The 19,089-nt window shown below is 48.9% G+C and overlaps 1 protein-coding gene and 1 pseudogene across 1 annotated transcript in view; both read right to left on the reverse strand.

Moving 5' to 3' along the window:
• Nucleotides 1-19,089, reverse strand: part of LOC149365236 (uncharacterized) — a 110,412-nt gene that overhangs the window by 84,617 nt on the left and 6,706 nt on the right. The window lies entirely within an intron of this gene.
• LOC149365240 (uncharacterized) lies at nucleotides 10,076-16,338 on the reverse strand (annotated as a pseudogene).

A 19,089-nucleotide genomic window follows, 5' to 3' on the forward strand; every position in this document is an offset into this window, starting at 1 on the left:
GTGTCACCAACTCGCCCACACCTTTACGCTTCTTATGGCTTGTTTGATGCAGGAGTAAAACTGCTGTGTATTTATTGCATGCCATCTTATACCCCTGTCACACACTCATTTCAAAGGCACTTGAACCAATGGTCCATCGACTCAAAGGCCATTTGAGCGCTGCTACACGGGCAGCTCCGATGGCCATAGAGCACGGTGTAAGAACATGTGTAGGTGTCGACACTGACTGGTGGAAAGCACGCACAGATGATGTTCACGCTGTAGTACATGTGTTGGCCGCAGGGGCGTGGGTTAACCGGTTGCAGAATGGCAGACGCAGCTAAACGGCGTGCCCGGCTTTCAGTGGCGTTTCAAGCTGTCTATGTTTCATGCTTTTAGACTGCATCTCAAGGTGTGAACGGTAGGTACCTGCTTCTGCACTGCGGTAAGCACCATGCACGAACTAGCCTTTTGTGTCATGGTGATCACTGTGCAAGCGGGCCGTACACGTCAGCAGTCTTTGCGGCTTTGCTATGTTGGCTGTTGCTGCAGCACAACTCGAAGTCTACATATTCATCATCCAAGCAGACAGTCATCAGAACTGCTGTCACAATCTGGGCTCTTGGCTACACAAGTTCAACAAGCTATGATTAAATGTGTTTTGTGCGTAATCTTGTGAATACACGAAATCATCTCTCTCAGAAAGACCACTTATAGTATGACTATTCAGTCGGCAATGGAACGATAAATGCAAATTGTTCTGTGTTACGTCCTGAAGCGACACATGGGTTATAATAAGGGACACCACACAGTGGATGGCTCCGAATTTACACCAACTGGAATATGGTGCGCTGACATCACACTGGCGCCTTTTGCATTGTTTCGCAGCCGCCACGGCCAGGACTGAACCCATGTCTCCAGCTTGTAGTCGAGCGCCCTAACCACTAAGGTATTCTCGGATTAACAAGTCTGGAGGTCCCGACGTCAGCAAAAGAAATTCGGAAGTCATTGGTTCAGATTGCACCGGGGGCATGTGGTTGCTTTTGCTTCCGCTTTCTAATCAGTTATCTTTAAAAATAATTACCCTATTAATCTGCCATTGAGGAACACCACAAACTTAAAAAAAAAAAATAGGAACAAGAAAACATCCCTAGTGCTTCTTTGTTTCGGTGACTGTTGGCTTCCGTCATGTCTGTCACAACGAGCCCCTCTTTTCCTCTCCCTTGTCTGCTCAATAGCTGCCTCGGTTCGCGCAGTCTTGATGCCATAGGCAGCATAAGATGGTTCTCGCCCAGCTTCCGCCCTCACTGTTCGGTCACGTTTCACGTCACGTGGCACTCATGGTAACATAGGCCGTACTATGTTCGCCACTATGGAAGAGGGTGGCGCTGGTGAACACTCTCAAGGTTCGATTACATTGCACATAAATACCCCCGAAAGCAGAAGGTTGGATAGCCATCGCCGTAGCTCAGTATAGAGCACCGCACGCGAAATTCGGAGGTCATGGGTTAGGATCGCAACGGCGGCATGTGGCTGTTCTAGAGCGGAGCTCTTTGGCGCCCGTTCCTGCGTTTCGCGGCGTCGCCGTTGTCCCTCGTAACCGGCTTTAGTGGAAAGCGTCACGACAAGGTTTGTCGGGACGCTTTCCACTGCAGGAAACAGATGGCGTCACTGTCGCCCTTCAGCAAAAAAAAATTCGTTTGCGGGTTTTGGTTCACCGATCTCTACGGAGACGATTACGTTTTCGCATGATGCACGGCTCAGCTAAGTAAGTACCGTTGTAAAACTTGCTACGATACAAAAGTTACCATAATACGCAAGCTCTGTGCGCAGTTTCACCGCAAACAAGCCAGCGGTTGAGGTAAGAAAAATTTTGAAAGTCTTTGTGATAAAAACGCACAATACTGTATACACAAACACACTCCCAGTAGAAGTTTTTTCCGCGCATGATGTAAAAGTTTTCAAAGAGCGTGTACGAAAGCTCTGGGTGGATGTTGCTCTTCGCTTTTGCTGATTCATTTCTTTTTCCTTCTTTTTCTGTGTTTGCACTGCATGCTGCGCGTTTTATACCCTTTGATTGCTTATGATTGCTTGTGTTGCTTTTTTGTGATTGCTTGCTAATGGTGGTGCTGAATTGCGTTTACTTATGACCTGTATTGCCCTCCTGCTTGGTCTTCAATGACTGCAGTATGTTTTAAATAAAATAAAATAAATAAACACATACAGTTGAGCCCACTTATAATAGCAGCAGTTATAACAAACACTTGCGAACGAGGGCGGTGCTGCCGTCAAAATATGTATTAGGGCCGTGGCATCCTGTCTCATACACAACGAACACCTGTGGCAGCCCAACTCGGTTACAGGAACGAGGAGGCACTGTAAACTCGGCCTCGCAGTCAAAATCCACCACTTCGTAAGTATATAACGCAGCGGCACAAAGCAAAAACAATAAAAATAAATGAGAAATTCGGGACGTCAGAAACACATGCATTGAAAGGTGATGCATAGCGTTGGTGGTAAGCTCAGTAAGCTTTCTGTCAGTGCCTCCTCTATTTTTACAATGCCAGCCGCATCGCCCGCTTCGCAATGGGAGCCGTCGGTACACCTCATTTCAGTTAGTTGCCGCGCTGCGGCGCTAGCCAGATGGTAGCACTGCTTGCGTCATGCTTGCGTATGGGCGCGCGGTGGTGATAGCGCTGTCCTACTCCAACTCCTGGCGTCTGTCAAGTTGTTGCTGTCTACCCCTTCTTGTGTAGCTCTCGCTTCATCCGTGGCGCGGCGCTTTTTCCAACGGCAATCGGCTGGAGCGGCAGCTTTGCTCGCCGTTTGCAGAGGTGGCCTGTGGCGATCGCTCCGCCTATCCCTTGAGGGTGGCGGCTGGCATACTTTATGCGCTGTTTGAGGTACTTGCGCTACTTATTGCTCTTCCTTGCCAGACGAGTGGAGTGTTATAAGTTTTAAGGCTCGTTCGTTTCGTGGCACCATTGTTAGCGAAAATTGTTTTGCGCGAGTAAATGATGTGGTCCACGAAGCTGACGAGGTGTCCTCGCAGCAGCAGTAAAATGGTACCGGGTAATTATCTGCAGCAGGGCTGCTGCTTTCAGTTTTGTGTGAAGAGTGGGCAATTTTAAGCTTGTTTAAGTGGAGCTGATGAACTTCGCTGCACAGACAGTACAAAAGAAGTTGACGTTTACGTGCATTTATTCACATATATTTACAACCATTTGCAGTAACAGTATATACAACTCTTTGTATTTATAGCCATTTACATTTTTAGAATTCGTGTCTATTTGCTTGTATTAGTAGGTATTTACAGTCTTAAGAAATTTGCATTGTAGCACAACCACTTTTGTACGCACGAGGAGGACAAAGCATCTCGTGCGCGAGCGGAGCTCAACAACAATCAAAACACACCTAACGCTCGGGTGGAGATGTCAGTTCGTACGTCCTCATGTGTTTGGTCGCCCTCTCTTGCGGCACCGAACGACAACGCCGGTGGAAGAGACGCTGACGCGGCGCCGAAGAAACTCTGCCTTGCGGTTCGGCCTTTACGGTGACTGCCCCTGAACACGTGCTGAAGAGGTCTTGATTTCCGTTTTATCTGCCTCCTTTTCTTCAGGCGCTTTTCTTTGTTTTGCATCGTTTTATTAGTGCCTGGTTGCAGTCAGGACCAGGCAGAATTTCCGATATGCTTTGGCAACAGCTGCTGCGCCGTATATTTGCGAATGAAGTTAATTTTTTGCTTCTCAAAACAATCGTAGCTGCAGGCTGCCAAGGACAGAGAATAATCTTTATCTAGTCGTCGTACCAATGACAGCTTATCCTGACAAAAGTACAGCTACGACTTGAAAGCTATTGCTGTCTGGTAGTCTTGAAAAATGCCTTGTCGTGAAGATTTGCCATCCATTCTTCATTTCATTCTCCAATTATCCTTACAGAAAATGATAGAATCCAAAGCCAAAATAGCATAACTTATTACTAAATACGTTTACCATCTGATTTCATATTTTCGCCAAGCAGTTTCAGTTCCTCTCCCGGAATGTTTCAGCGTTGTAGCTTAGCTAAAAGACCGACATGATTCGGCAAAGCCGCCACAGCCTTCCGCTGCAATGTCAACGCCGCTGCGCCGCACTCTCTGTGACTCCTTTTAAAACCAGCGCCGCAGCGGCTTCGCGATGACCAGCGCTCCACGGTGAGCAGCGCCACGAACAGCGCGCTCAATGACGCGTCCATACCTGGCAGGCAGCCTATGGTCATGAAGGATGCAGAGCGCCGCCTCACGAAGAAAGATAGAAATGATAACAAAGTGGCCTCGTCCGCTTTCCGTTGTCCGGCGCCACCCAGATGGTCCTCTCCCCCACAGACGCACAGCAGGCGCGAAGGCTAGCCGACGGGGGAGAGTAGGAAAGGAGGACAAGAGAGGGTTTTGGACGGTCGGATCGGCCCTACTCGGCAGGCATTGTAAATATAGAGGAGGCGCTGTTTCTGTGCACAAGCGTGAAGGGCAGCGACCGGTGGTCGCCGTTTGTCGCCAGAAAGATTCGCAAGGCGCAGTGCTTTGGAAGCTGCGTTCTCGTACGCTACATGCACGGCACAAATGCCTGAATGAGGGGAGAATTTTTGAAGGGAAAAGCTTCACTACGCTAGCCAACGCCGTGCTTCGCGTGAGCCGGCGTATGTCGGAGCACGAGTGACGTAACGCACGGTGCAGGCTACTGCGCATGTGCGCCGCCGCTTCTCCTCCTCGCCACCGTTTGACATTTCGCCGCAGCCGTGCGCATTTGAAAGGAGGGGTATATAAGGCGCGTTGCCCACAGAACAGGCGCACAGAGAGTGGGCGCATTTGTTTTTCAGTCCCGGACTGTCCGGGACTACTTGCGGACTCGAGTCCGGTATTTGTTTTTCTCGGGCAGCCCGAAAGCTCCGCCCACCTGCTTGCATCGCCATAGCAACGCGTTCGTTTTTAGCCTATGGCAGTCCGCGGGCTGCTTGGGGCTGCTGAGAAGGCAGCAGACGATAGCTGCGCGCCGCGCTGGCAGCCATATTAAGTTAGACTCCGTGTGCATTTTGAGTGCTTTTCGTGTTCCTGGAGGTCGATATCATGAGTTAAACCTTCACATGAGCTCCGTAGCTCCTCTCCGAGCCATCGCAAGACTTTTTGTTCTTGCATCTTCGTTTATTTTCTTGAAATCCACCGCACACGGACGCGCGTTCGGAGCTGCGAGCGCGTATTGTTTGCTCGTGTCGTCAAGAGGTTCTTGTTCGCTTGTTTTGCCACATGCTGTCTGTACGCTTACCTGAAAGCATCGCAGGTGAACCACTCGTATACTGGAGCCGCTATAGAGCTTGTTGTCAACATTTTTGCGGAGGCTTTCGTCTATTCGTCTATCCGCCTTTCCGCAACGAGTTGGGCTACTTTGTGCGAACTTCGCCGCAAGCAGTAGCGGCGAGCATACCTCCGAAGCTGAGTTCTGTAATGCACCTACGCTAAGCTGACAGTACAGTCTTTAAATCGACTCAGTATCATGATCGAGCGCACGGCGTTGCTTCGGCGTCGTAGTGGCCGTGGCTTGCATCGTCTGCTAGCAGATGACAGCGTCCTTGTACGGTAACCGAGGGGGAGCCCGGCTCTGGCGCCGTGTTCGAAAGCAGCCTATGGCAAGTAGGTCATGTGACCATGACGCTTTTCCTGTCCGAGCGGAAGCCGAGACCTGCCAGCAAGTAGTCCGGGACTGGAAAAACAAATGCGGCCAGTGAGAGTATCTGTCCTCGCTTCGGCGAGCGCGGCTTCGGCCGCTTATCTGTTTTTTGAGGAGCGTCCGCTCCGGCGGACGCAGTTGTTGCTGCGACGCGCGTCTTTTCTTTCCTTTTTCTTTCCTCTGCTCTTTTAACTCTCCTCTCTCTGCACGTGGCAGCGGTGGTGGCTTGGCTCGAGCCAGTAGCAGGCCCGTGCGATTTCCTTTTCATCCTTCTCTCAGTCACAACAACAACAACAGGCGCACGCTGCCGCGCGCTATGCGTCATCGCTTGACGTTCTCCGCAAGCGCGTGTTTATCGTGGAAGCCGGCTATATAACCGCTTGCCAGAGAATAGGCGTGCGCATTCAACATGGAAGGAGAAAAGAGTGATACTACCGATACAGAAGTGCTACCGCGGGAGTTGGCTGAAAAGGAACGAAGAAATGAAAGGCTGAAAGCTGAACGAGCATCCGAGACACCCGAATGAGAAGAACGTCTCGCTAAACGAAGCAGCCTAGACTATCGCAATGTTTATGGTTGGTCATCTTGCTACTACTACTCATAAATCATAAAGCATAGCCATAAGCTAAACCATAAGCATCACCGCAGCTTTTCGCTTCGAGATATCCAGGCTCAACCTTAGCTAAGCCCCAGCCAATTTTTTTATTTGTTTATTGTGCTAGTGTGCCACTATAGGCACAAGTTCAACGGGGCATGGGAATAACAGGCGACTTGCTCGCCGAGTGGCTTGCTGAGTTCGGACATGGTGGGGGGGGGGGGGGGGGGGGGAATAGGAAGGTCCTCCTCACGCTCGACAACCTTGGGGCGCACCACGTGCTGCGTTCCCTCACTGCGGTGACCAGCGCATACTGATAGCTACAGTTGGCGGGTTCGAGTTCCTCCCGTGGATGGAAGAATTGCGTCCGTAAGTGAGGGCTTGGGGACCCAGGAACGGTGGAGGACGCTGCCGAACACCATGCTATGCGACGCATGTGGATTTGTGGCTACGCGTCGTCGATGCGCGGTCGGCCCCACGTGATCTCGCCTGGAATGAGTTCGGTGGTGCTTATGATGGCACTGAAAAGCCATACACTGAGGAATGTAATCGCACGGGGACTCTGGCACCGCTAGGAATCTGATGAGGAGGATGAAAAGGAGGCCGACCTGCTACCGTGATTAGTTATACCGCAACAAGGGTGGTAGCAAGGGTGTGACGAGCATGTGACTGCGCGAGAGCTTGGAAAGCGCCACAATAGGGTCTAGCTTGAATAAGCACACAGGCGCACATAAATAACTAACAATGTTCTTCTTCGTATTTTGGAAAGTCCACTTACTACGAATCTCGGATACAGCGAACACAATCCGCGCGACCGTCAGGTTCATCGTAAGTGGGCTCGACTGTATGTATATGCCGTCCGGCCGTCATCAGGGCAAAGTGTGTGCGTGCGTGCGCGTGTGTTGTCGCTCGGCTCTCGAGGGGTGCTCTTCGATCGTGCAGACAGAAACACCAGAAATGCGAAGTTCCCAGAGAAACTTGCAAGAGGTGCACAGATGTGCCGTAGCACGCCTCAGTTTTAGGTGAAGGCGAAATGCTACAGGCCCGTATACTGTGCGATGTCAGTGCACGTTAAAGAACCGCAGGTGGTTGAAATTATCCGGAGCCCTCCACTACGGCGCCCCCCATAGCCTGAGTCACTTTGGGACGTTACACCTCATAAAACCAAAGCAAACCAACTTTTGTACCCTGGTGGTGGTGGTGGTAAAACTTTATTTCCCAAAGTAGGGGTCCTGAAGGACACTCGGCTAGGCGCCAGGTGTAGAGGGCAGCTCCCACGTAGGCAGAGCCCGAAGCTCTCCGCCGCCGCGCGGGCCTCCTGGACAGCCCAAAGCTGGTCGTGAAGTGAAGCACTTTTTAGTACTTTGTCCCAATGTTTGGTTTATTGGTTTATGGGGTTTAACGTCCCAAAGCGACTAAGGCTATGAGAGACGCCGTAGTGGAGGGCTCCGGAAATTTCGACCACCTGGGGTTCTTTAACGTGCACTGAAATCGCACAGTACACGGGCCTCTAGAATTTCTCCTCCAAAGAAATTCAACCGCCGCGGCGGGGATCGAAACCGCGTCTTTCGGGCCAGCAGCCAAGCACCATAACCATTGAGCCACCGCGGCGGTACCTTGTCCCAATGTTCCTTGTTCTGGGCGTAGGCGTCACTTGATGCACAACCACACAGCATATGGGTCAAGTCTACACGTCCACTGCACTGGTCACACACATGTTGTCCGTCGTAGTCTGGGTCGATGTGCTTTATGCGCCAGGGGTTGGGGTATGAGTTCGTTTGGAGCAAGCGTAACGTGACCGACTGGCTGCGGGTTAATTTCTTATCCGGGAGGGGAAACGCTCGTCTGCCTAGATAAAAATGCTTAGTGAGCTCGTTGTACGTGAATAATTGATCCCTGTACTCGATATGTGGAGTAGCGGGGGAAACCGGAGGGACGCGGCCGATGAGCCCTCGCGCCGCCTCGTGTGCTATCTCGTTGAGATTCCGCAGGCCACCCCCTAAGCTGTCCATGTGTGCGGGAACCATACGATGGAGTGATCGGTGATGTTACTTCCGCCTAAGATTCGTAGCGTCGTCTTGTCTATTCCGCCCCTTGGCGAAAGCTCGAGTTGCTGCTCTAGAGTCGCTGTACACAGTTGTGAAGCTCGGGTCTTTGAGAGCTAGTGCTATCGCTGCTTGTTCAGCTACCTCTGGTTTCTTCGTGAAAAGTGTGAGTGAGTTACGCGTTCGCCCGTGTCCGTGGACGGTGCGAATTCTGGCTACAAATCTCTTAATTACAATCAGGTACCAATCGTAATAGTTAAAAAGTTTAATAGAATTTAGTTAATCACACTACTATAGCCAACATGATTCGCCTGTTTTGTGGCTTCCGCCAACAGTGGTTTTACTATGCCGCAAACAGCCAAATTCTAATATCGCATTGGCATTTTCTACAGCCCGCTTCCGTACACTGCGGGCGGCAATCATTGGGCTATCGTTCACCATTTGAGGAGGGATGCCTAAGCCGACCCCCATACATCGACCGACGCCCCTTCGTTCCTTTTGCAGCGCCTCGTCCTTCGTCACAGTGCACCTCGTGAACTACTCAGCGACCGAGGCCGCGTATTCTTGTCCGATGTTGCCAAAGCCCTGCTCACCCAGAGCAACATCATTCATCGAACCACCTCCGCAAACCAACGACCTCACCTCGGGGACGTGCTCTCTCCGTAGTACGTCGCTTCGAACAACACTCGTTCTTCCTTGTGCGACTTACAATACCGCTACGGAGTCGACCACCGGCTTCTCTCCTTCCTTTCCTCTTTACGGCCGTCGTCAGTCTGCTGCAATAAATGCCATTCTTCCTTATACCAGTCTGATGTCTCCGAATGTACACCTGTTTCTGAAGCCGAAGACTGTCGCCAAATCTCCGGCTCACTCACGACTGACACCCAGTGTCGCTGCAGAAATCCCGCCACGACAACACCACACTTCTCTGCTGGAACTCTTGTGTGGCTATGGCTACCGTCAAGTAGCCCTGGACTGTCCTCGAAATTCCTCGCCAAATATCGCGGCCCTTGTTTACCGCGTCTTGGAGCAGACATCTGTTCACTACGTGGCGGAACCCTCGCGCCGTCTTCCGATGTTCGCCGCCGCGGAAGCGAGACTGCTCATGCACAGCGCCGTGACAGCGCCTCAAGGCTCATACTGTCGACCGTTAACAAAGCGTGTCACACGCGTTTAACTCGGGAACTAAAAAAAAGATAGAAGAAAAGCAATGTCTTCTTCAAATAGAGGAGGAAAAAACGCACCTAGAAGCAAGGTTTGATGAATGTAGATTAATTAGTAACTTAATTATAGGCAAAAATGTCGAAATTGCGTCGAGATAGCGCGGACATAGATAAAGCCACGGGAACGGTGTGACGTCAATCCACCGGAAGTCGTCACGGCATAGTGAAAATTGCCACAGAAGGTCGGAAAAACGTCGGATTCGTGTCAAATTAGATGGAAAAATGTGTAATTAAACGTAATTAACACTTAAGATCCTCGAAAGATGTATAATTTGGGTATCGATATAGCCACGAGAACGGTGTGACGTCACATCCACCGGAAGTCGTCACGGCATAGTGTCCTCGGCTTTCGCCTCTCAACACTTTAACCGTGAACGTAAGTCGCCAGGAGCCGCCGCGGTGGCTCAGTGGTTATGGTGCTCGGCTGCCGACCCGAAAGACGCGGGTTCGATCCCGGCCGCGGCGGTTGAATTTCTTTGGAGGAGAAATTCTAGAGGCCCGTGTACTGTGCGAGTTGTGTTGTGTTGTGTTGGGTTTAATGGCACATAGGCAACTAAGGTCATCATGCGCCAAGCACAAGGTATAAGAAATTGATCCCCTGGCCCAAGCCCTCGGAGGACGGTGGGAGACTCACCCTTCGCCGCACCATAAAAGAGGTCTACCTCGAGCTCCGCCTCGACAAACGCCTTTACCCTCCCCCTCATCCATCACTCACGGTGCCACAGTCTCGCCTTCTTCGGCACATTCAGATGAATGCAGTTATCACCCCGTCCCGCCTCTTCCTCTATCGCTATCGATCGGACCCTTCCTGTCCCAACTGCCCCTGTATCTATGCGGACCTGGCCCATTGCCTATTCTATTGCCCGGCTGCTCAGCAGTCGGGTTCCTTCCCCCCACCCTCTCTATCCATCACCACCTGGCTCGACTGGCTTGGCGCTGAAGGGGAAGAAGAACAGCGGCTTCTGGTCGCCCAGGCGGTCGAAATGCTCGGCCTGTAAATTATGGTCGATTAAAAGTCTTTCACTACTACTACTACTAAGAAATAATTTCTGCGCGATTTAAAAAATGAGAAAAGTGATCAGTGGTGTAAAGGGCCTAAAAGTTTACCTACCTACTAAGAACACAGAAAAAGAGATTTAAGAATGGCTAAAGGTAAAAGCTATAAAAAGGTCAGGTAGCCTCAGCGTCCGTCCTTGGCCGGCCAAGGATGTCGAGGATCCCAACCAATCAAATAAAAACCTCAGCCTTCTTTCTCAAGAATGAGAAAATGGCTGAGGGACATCATGTGAATCACTGGGTCATGATTTATAGTTTGCTGAGACAACCTGCTTCTGTTAAAAGTCTAAAAACACAGGACATATCAACGATTGCATTTTCACCTATGAGTAACGCAGGATGAAAGGGAATGGATTGATTATAAAAGAGTGAAAAGCACTTTTTCCTCAGTTTTTCGAGTCTAGAGCATTGAAATAAAATATGATTTACCGTCAGTTCATCTCCACGTGTACAAACTGGTTTCTCTTGTTTAGTCAGCAGAAAGTTGTGTGTGAGGTGTGTGTGGCCTATACGGAGACGACATATAACAACTTCTTTAAAACGTTCCTGGTGCACACATGACTTCCATTCTCCTAAGACTGGCTTTACTGAGTGTAGTTTATTATTTATTTCGTTATTCCAGACGGACTGCCATTTTTGTCGGGTTTTAAAGTGTACTAAGTTTACGCAATCTTTATACGGCATGTTTACATTTTTTATTTGCTTGCCACGAGCTTGGGCAGCGCAGAAATCTGCTCTTTCGTTGCCTTTTATGCCGACATGACTTGGTACCCAGCATAGACTTATGTTTTGTCCTCGAGCGATGGCTGTTGTTATGTTGTGTATGATATCGCCAAGCAGCGGAGTGGTTGCATTTCTATAGTTAAGGGCTGTAAGCACACTTAACGAGTCAGTGTAAATAATACTGTTTTCGAGGTTCTTGTTTACTATTTTTTTCTATGGCTACACAGATCGCGTAACATTCGGCAGTGAAGACTGATGCACACTGTGGAAGCCTTATTATTTTATTCCAATTACCTTGCACTACTGCGCTTCCTACGTAAGCATCAGTTTTTGAACCATCCGTATAAAAGGCAGTGAAAGTACTGTACTTTTGCTGGAGTGTAAGGAATTCTTGTATTATATGTTGTTGTGGAATTTGTTTTTTATGGAACTGTGTAAGACTGAGATCGCAGATTGCAGGGAATTTGTACCATGGCGGCAGTGGATCTCGCCTTCTAGCAACGCTTGGCAGTGTGTTTAGTGCACCGAAATTTTGGCATATCTCTTCAAATCGCAAAAGTAGTGGCCGGGTAGCTTGCGGTTTGTTATTAAACAGTGTTCTAGATGGACACTTTGTGGCGACTGGATAACATATATGCTTCTGCAGTGAACGGATCTTTAGAATATACGAGCATGTGAGCATGGCTCTTCTGTCTGTGAGTGATGGTTCATTGGCTTCTACATAGAGACTGGTTATCGGTGACGTTCTGTATGCACCTGTGGAGAGACGCAAACTTAAATTATGGACTGGATCCAGTCGTTTAACGTACGATGGTCTGGCTGACCCATAAACTATACATCCATAATCTAAGGTAGAGCGTACTACAGTGCGGTAAATTTGTAAGAGACATGGTCTATCGGAGCCCCAGTGTTTTCGTGAGAGTATTTTTAGTATATTCAGGGATCGGGAAGTTTTCTTTTTAAGGGTGTTTATGTGTGGCAGGAATGTGAGTTTTTTGTCAAATGTTATTCCTAAAAATTTGTGCTCGTCTTTTACTGGCAATGTGACGCCGTTCAGGAAAAGGCTGGGATCAGTGTGTAGTCCTCTTCTAAGCGAGAAGAGAACAGCTACTGACTTTTGCGTGGAAAACTTGAAACCATTTTTATCTGCCCATGTTGTTAGTTTGTTTACTGTCAACTGTATTTGTCTTTCGCATGTTACTATGTTTGAGGATGTGCAGGCTATTTGGAGATCGTCAACGTAGACAGAATACATGATGGACTTGGGGATTATTTTAGTTATGGAATTCATTTTTACGATAAATAAGGTCGTGCTTAATATACAACCTTGAGGTACCCCATTCTCCTTAATGAAGTTTCTTGAGAGGGTGGAGCCTAGTCGTACATGAAAAGAACGGTTAGAGAGGAAGTCATTAAGGCAGTTTAACATCCTACCGCGGATGCCTAGGTCCCCTAGGTCGCGGAGGATCCCAAACCTCCACGTTGTATCATACGCTTGCTCCATATCGAAGAAAACTGCTAGACAGTGCTGTTTGTGTATAAAAGCTTCTCTGATTGTGTTTTCAAGACGAACTAGATGGTCAGTTGTTGAGCATGTCTTTTTAAAGCCGCATTGATGAATGTCGAGAAGTTCACGGGATTCGAGGACAAAAGTTAGTCTGATATTGAGGACACTTTCAAAAGATTTAGCGAGACAGCTTGTAAGGGCTATTGGCCTATAGCTACTGGGGGATGTTGGGGATTTTTCTGGTTTCAGGAATGGCACTATGATGGCTCTTTTCCACTCTTTAGGTATTCTTCCTTCTATGAATATTTTGTTAAAGAAGTTCAAGAGTGCTTCTATGGCAGGTTTGGAAAGTTGTGCAAGCATTTCGTAGTGTATCTGGTCATGTCCTGGAGCAGTTTTTTTTTCCGGCAGACAGTACTGTTTTGATTTCTTGGAGGGTAATTAAATTGTTGTATTGTTGGTTTCCACCTCCACTTATCGGAAATCTTTGCTTTTCAGCTATATTTTTTGTGTTTGAGAAATGACTGTGTATAGTGTGATGAACTGGAAACTGCAGCGAAGTGTTCCCCCAAAATGTCTGCTTGTTCTCTTATGCTTGTTTGTGTGCCAGGTGCTGTCAAAAGAGGAACTGTGAAAGGTGAGAATTTGCCATTTAATTTCCGAAGCTGCTCCCACATTTTTTTTTTTTTTGACGTAATTTGGCTGTTTATAGAAGAGATGTAACGCTGCCATGATGCTTTCTCGGCACTGCGACGGACGTACCGGGCTTTGGCTCTTGCCTTTTTAAAATTCACGAAGTTCTCCTGTGTTGGGTAGCGGCGAAATTTACCCCAAGCTCTATTTTGTAGTTTTTTTTGCTTCTCTGCAGTCTTTTGTCCACCACATTTTGTGGTTCTGTCGTGCCACTCCTGACGACTGAGGAATAGCTGTGTGTGCGGCACTTATTATACAATTCGTGAACTTTTCATTTATCTCATCGACGGTGAGGTTTTCTAAAACTATATCTTCTAAAATTGCTTTAGCTCTAAAAAGTGACCAGTCAGCGAGGTGAAGCTTCCAACGTCGAGGTTTTGTTGGGATGATTTGTAGTGCAGATGTTAAACTAATTTGTACTGGAAGGTGATCACTGCCATATGGGTTGTCAATGACATCCCAATTAAAATCGTTAAAAATGGATGGCGATGAGAAAGCCAGATCAAGGGAGCTCATCCCTCCCGAGCTTGGGCAACAATATGTGGCTTTGCCTGTATTTAAAAGACAGATATTATTTGAGAGGATAAAATCTTCGATTATTTGGCCCCTCGAGTCACAGCGTTCGCTTCCTCAGAACGGTGAGTGAGCATTAAAATCGCCAACTACCAGGAATGGCTCCGGTAGTTCATTTATCAAGCCTTCTAAATCTTGTATTGTTAATGTTATGTGCGGGGGAAGATATAGAGAACATATAGTTATGGTTTTGTAGCTCACGACGCTAACCGCAACCGCTTCCAGTTTTGTGTTAAGGTTGATTTTTTTAGCAGGGACGCCGCTCTGAGTGACGATTGCGACGCCTCCTGAGAGTCTGTTAGCATGCTCGCGATCGCGTCGGAATGTTTGATAATGTCTCAGGATATTCGTATGTTGTGGACCGAGGTTGGTTTCCTGAAGACATAAAGCTACAGGAAACATTGATCCAAGGAAATGTGTGATATCATTGTAATTCCTGAGCAATCCTCTACAGTTCCATTGAAGTAGGAAAGTCATGTTTATATTTTTGGGTGAGGATTGAAGGGATTTACTTGTTTTCTGGGCCCGTTATTGGGGTCCTGTCTATTCTTCGCTCAAGAGAGCGGTTCCGCCGCTGCAAAGCGGGCGGATCGGGAGTTACCTCCATCACCTCACTAGAGGTGCTGGTGGACCGCGGGGAAGCCGCGGATGTGTTGGTGTCAGGCCTCCCCCGACGGGGGGAAGTCCTGCGGGGTGCCGACCCGTGAGCCGGCGCTCCCTGCTTTGGGGATGGCAGAGCAGCATTCGCTGTCTCTGCCTGGGGCGCAGATGGCCCTGCCATAGCCTCGGTGGAAGTGGCCTGGGCAGATGCCGGAGTGCTGTGTGGTGTGCCGCCCCTGCGCACCACATCAGCAAAGTTTGTTTTTGTGGAAAAGTTGAAGCTGTTCTTTGCGTAAAAGAGTCTTCGCGCTTCTTTAAATGTGATATTTTGTTTGGTTTTCATTGTAACGATTTCTTTCTCATTTTTCCACGAAGGACACGACCTTGAATAGGTGGGATGATTGCCTTCACAGTTTGCGCAGCGAAGTGCTGCTCCTTCACAGTTTTCGGAAGCGTGTTCTTTTGAGGCACATTTAGCGCAAGTCTCGCGGCCACGGCAGCTTTGAGACCCATGACCGTACCTTTGACATTTGAAACATCGGCGTGGATTTGGGATATAATGCCTGACATTTATTTTGAGGTAGCCTGCTTCTATGGATTCTGGGAGTGTGCTCGAGTTGAAAGTCAGTACTAAGTGCTTTGTAGGTATCTCTTTGTTGTCTTTCCTTATTTTGATTCGATATACACTTACAACATTCTGTTCTCTGAGGCCATCAAGCATTTCTTCCTCGGTCAAGTGAATGAAATCTGATTCAGATATCACACCACGGACGGTGTTGAGAGATCGGTGTGCTGTGATTGATACAGGGATTTCCCCGATGGATACTAGGTTGGAAAGTTTCGTATATTGGGCAATGTCTCCGAGTTCAAGGAGCAGGTCACCACTAAGCATTTTAGAGAGTTTGTACCCGGGACCCAAGGCATCAGTTAGACTTTTTGACACTAAGAAAGGGGACATCGTTCTTGCGGTTTCTTCCGTTTCTTCACAATGAAGAACGTGGAACTTTGGAAATGATTTTGGTGTTTGGAAAAACTCTGCGGTTGCTTCGTTCCGCCCTCTTTTGTGAGGGCGATCTGATTTGGAAAAAGGGGGAGCCATGAAAAATATGTGTTGTTCGGCCATGGTGCTAGCCACCCACCATGGAGCCCAACGAGGAGACGCGACAGGAACTCGCAAGCAAGCCCTGCCCACGCCAGCTGTACACCTTAACTATAACCTAATATGACTCAACTCAAGATAGTTGGTCACACACGGTTAACCCTCGCCGCCAAGAAAAAGAGGAAAAAACAAAGAAAATAGGAGGAGACAGGAGAGTTGTAAGAAAGAGATAGGAAAGTGAAAGATAGAGGGGAGGACAGGAAAAGGCGACTGCCGATTTCCCCCGGTCGGGTCAGGCCGGAGGTGCCGTCTACAAGAAGCTGGGGCCAAAGTGGTGTGTTGCCTCCGCCGAGGGGCCTTAAGGGTCCAAACGCTCGGCATCGGCTCAACCACCAGGATCCCCTTTTCCCCGGACACGGCGATGCCACGCACGGCTAAGCGCGGATGCTCGGGTCCGTGGTGACGCATTGTTCACCATCATCCCCCTGCGGGGATGTCCCTGCGGATGCTCGGGTTAACCCCGTGGTGTCGCCACTCACCAACGTCTGCAAGCTGCAGACGCCTCCCTGCGGGGACGTGTACTGTGCGATGTCAGTGCATGTTAAAGAGCCCCAGGTGGTCGAAATTTCGGGAGCCCTCCATTACGGCGTCTTTCATAGCCTTAGTCGCTTTGGGACGTTAAACCCCATAAACCGAACCAAACCGAACCGAACCGTAAGTCGCCAGGATGTCCCCTCTTCTCCCAGGCGCACATTTGCGCGAAAGACGAAGATGAACCTGCACTTTGGGACGTTAACCCCCCCCCACACACACACACTTGAAGAACACAGACGAGGTGAGAAACACTACTTGACGTTTCGGCCGAGGACCGGCCTTCGTCTGAAGAAACTGAGCTGCGGGCAGTCTCTTCTAATTCTGTGATGATATCACCACTCTCTGCATCAATGACGATGAATATAAAAAAAAACCTAAAAGCGGGCGAAACCATGCAATCTCAAAAGAGCTAAAGTTGTGCATCAGGGGTCACTAAGAGAAAGGAATTTTAATGAGGGAAAGGTGGAGAGGTCGGCCGGTGGTAACATGGCCCTGGCCTGCTACTCCACACAGGGGAAAGGGAAGAGGAGGAAAAGGAAAGTGCGAATGAAGGCTGATGATGGCATAATACAATGAGTTTCACGGGTGATGTCTACACACACACACACCACACTGGCTGGCACTCGCATCGCGGTTAGTAGACGCACATAAAACTCATAAAACTGGTGTCTGCAACACAAACACCGACACATGTCATTAACCATGTAGGTTGTGCACAGGCGGTCACATACGAGTATCCAGGCCTGTTTCACACAAAAAGTTGAGCAGGGCCTTTATCACACGCCACCAATCAGAACGTCTCGTCCTGGCGCCCAGAAGAGTTTCCTCAGAGAGAGGGCGAGAGTCCAGTTGTTTCACGGTCGCCGCCAATGTTCTTCTTGCAGCAGTATAGTTCGGGCACTCGCAAAGAAGGTGTCCAATAGTCTCTGGAGTGTGGCACTGTGCGCAATTTGGGTTACTTTCGATGCCGATCTTGTGAAGATAGTGTTTAGTGTAGGCAACGCCAAGCCGTAGCCGGTGGAGTAAAGTCCCATGACGTCGCACCACCATAGATGGCAAATGTAATCGTGAGCCAGCGTCAAGCTTACAGACGCGGTCCTGTTGATGACTCGAATCATGTCAGTGCGACTGCATTGCATCTAAAATACCAAGAAAACATAGACACCTGGCGAACTTACAAGGTGTAGAATAATGCGGAGCGCACACGTGCGAAAAGGGTGCGGTGCAAAAAAAAAAAAAGTAGGAAACGATGCGAAGCTACATTCTGGATGATATACGCGCAGTCCCCGATGTGTACACATTCAGAAATGAATAAGACCGCACGAAAGGGCAATAATTCAGAGTGGCATGCAATCACAATACAGGTACAGCCTTTGTCAAAAGTTTGGAGCCCAGGGGGTTTGCTTCTGAGCCTCACTGTGTGGTTCGTGATGCATCTCCAGCGCTCCAAATTTCCTCTGAGTGAGATTTCTGGTTCCGCCTCCTTCATTAGGTAGGACTTCCCAGAATGCTTCAGGAGTCCCACTGCAAGGCTAAGAAGTAAACCCCCTGGGCTCTAAATTTTTGACAAAGACTGTACATTGTCTAGTCAGGTACAACGCATTTTATGAACGGAATAAAAATACCAATCACGTCCACGCTGTTCTCAAGAAGTTGGTCTGAAACATGGGGCGATTAAGACAGGCAAGTTAGCTTACCTACACTTTGGTTTAAACATGATTCTCTGACTTCTCGGTCGAAGTGCGATCGAAACCCAGGTTCCAAACTGGTGGTTTTAATTTATCAAATGAGTGACCTGAAACATTTGCATGCTTAGATAAGGGCAGGCTGGGCAGACTTGCACTTAGAGCCTTACGGTTGTTAAAGCGCATTCTGAAAGACGTCGCTGTGTGACCTACATATTGCAGCTGACAGACGGAACATTTCAGTCGATAAATTACGTCTTCGCTGTCGCATGTGAAGCTACCTTTGATGCTTACACTGTAGCTATGCTAACACCCATCTGTGACGTCATCTGTAGGCAAATTTCACAGCGAGGTCTGTTGCATGGTGCGCACAGCCGGAAAACACTGGACGTGTTACTTTGGAAGAAGTTAAAAGATCTCGCAAATTTTTTGCACGTCGGAGTACAGCTCGCGGTGTTAAAGATGCTCTTTGTCTGGTTACTCTGCATTATATTACGTTGTCTTATTAGAATGCCTGTTAAGTTGGGAGGTTAGGCCGAGTAGGTTAAGACTAAATTAGTTTGGTTTTTCAAGATGGGTTCTTTTGTTTCGCACAGCAATGACTCGCGGTCACATGCGTCTGCGCGTTTCACGGCGTCGTCAGTTATCCCCGCCGGATACTTCTGTTTCGTAGTGGCGCACCTGTTAAACGATGCGCCCCTGCAATGGCAGGTGACTGTTTCTACCACAGCCATCGGTAGGGACTGTGCAACCCATATTGCTCTTCCCGAGCAAGCTCTCTCTCGCGCAGCTGGCGCGACGCTCCTGCGAACTCACCCGAGAAGAGCGGGCAGTACGAATTCGGGTTGCTAGGCGCAAGATCGTACGTACGGTGACAAGGTTCTTAGTCGGTGTTGGTGAGCGTATGAGTCCTTTGAGTTAACAGGTGTTTGCCAAGTGCCACGGCGGACAGGTTGCGATGACGTCATAAGGTCAGTGTGTGTACGTGTTTTTTCTCTCTCTGTCCGTGTTTTCTTCG

Source organism: Amblyomma mixtum, chromosome 1, assembly GCF_055824585.1.
Source record: "Amblyomma mixtum isolate Tamu chromosome 1, ASM5582458v1, whole genome shotgun sequence".
Classification (NCBI taxonomy): domain Eukaryota; kingdom Metazoa; phylum Arthropoda; class Arachnida; order Ixodida; family Ixodidae; genus Amblyomma; species Amblyomma mixtum.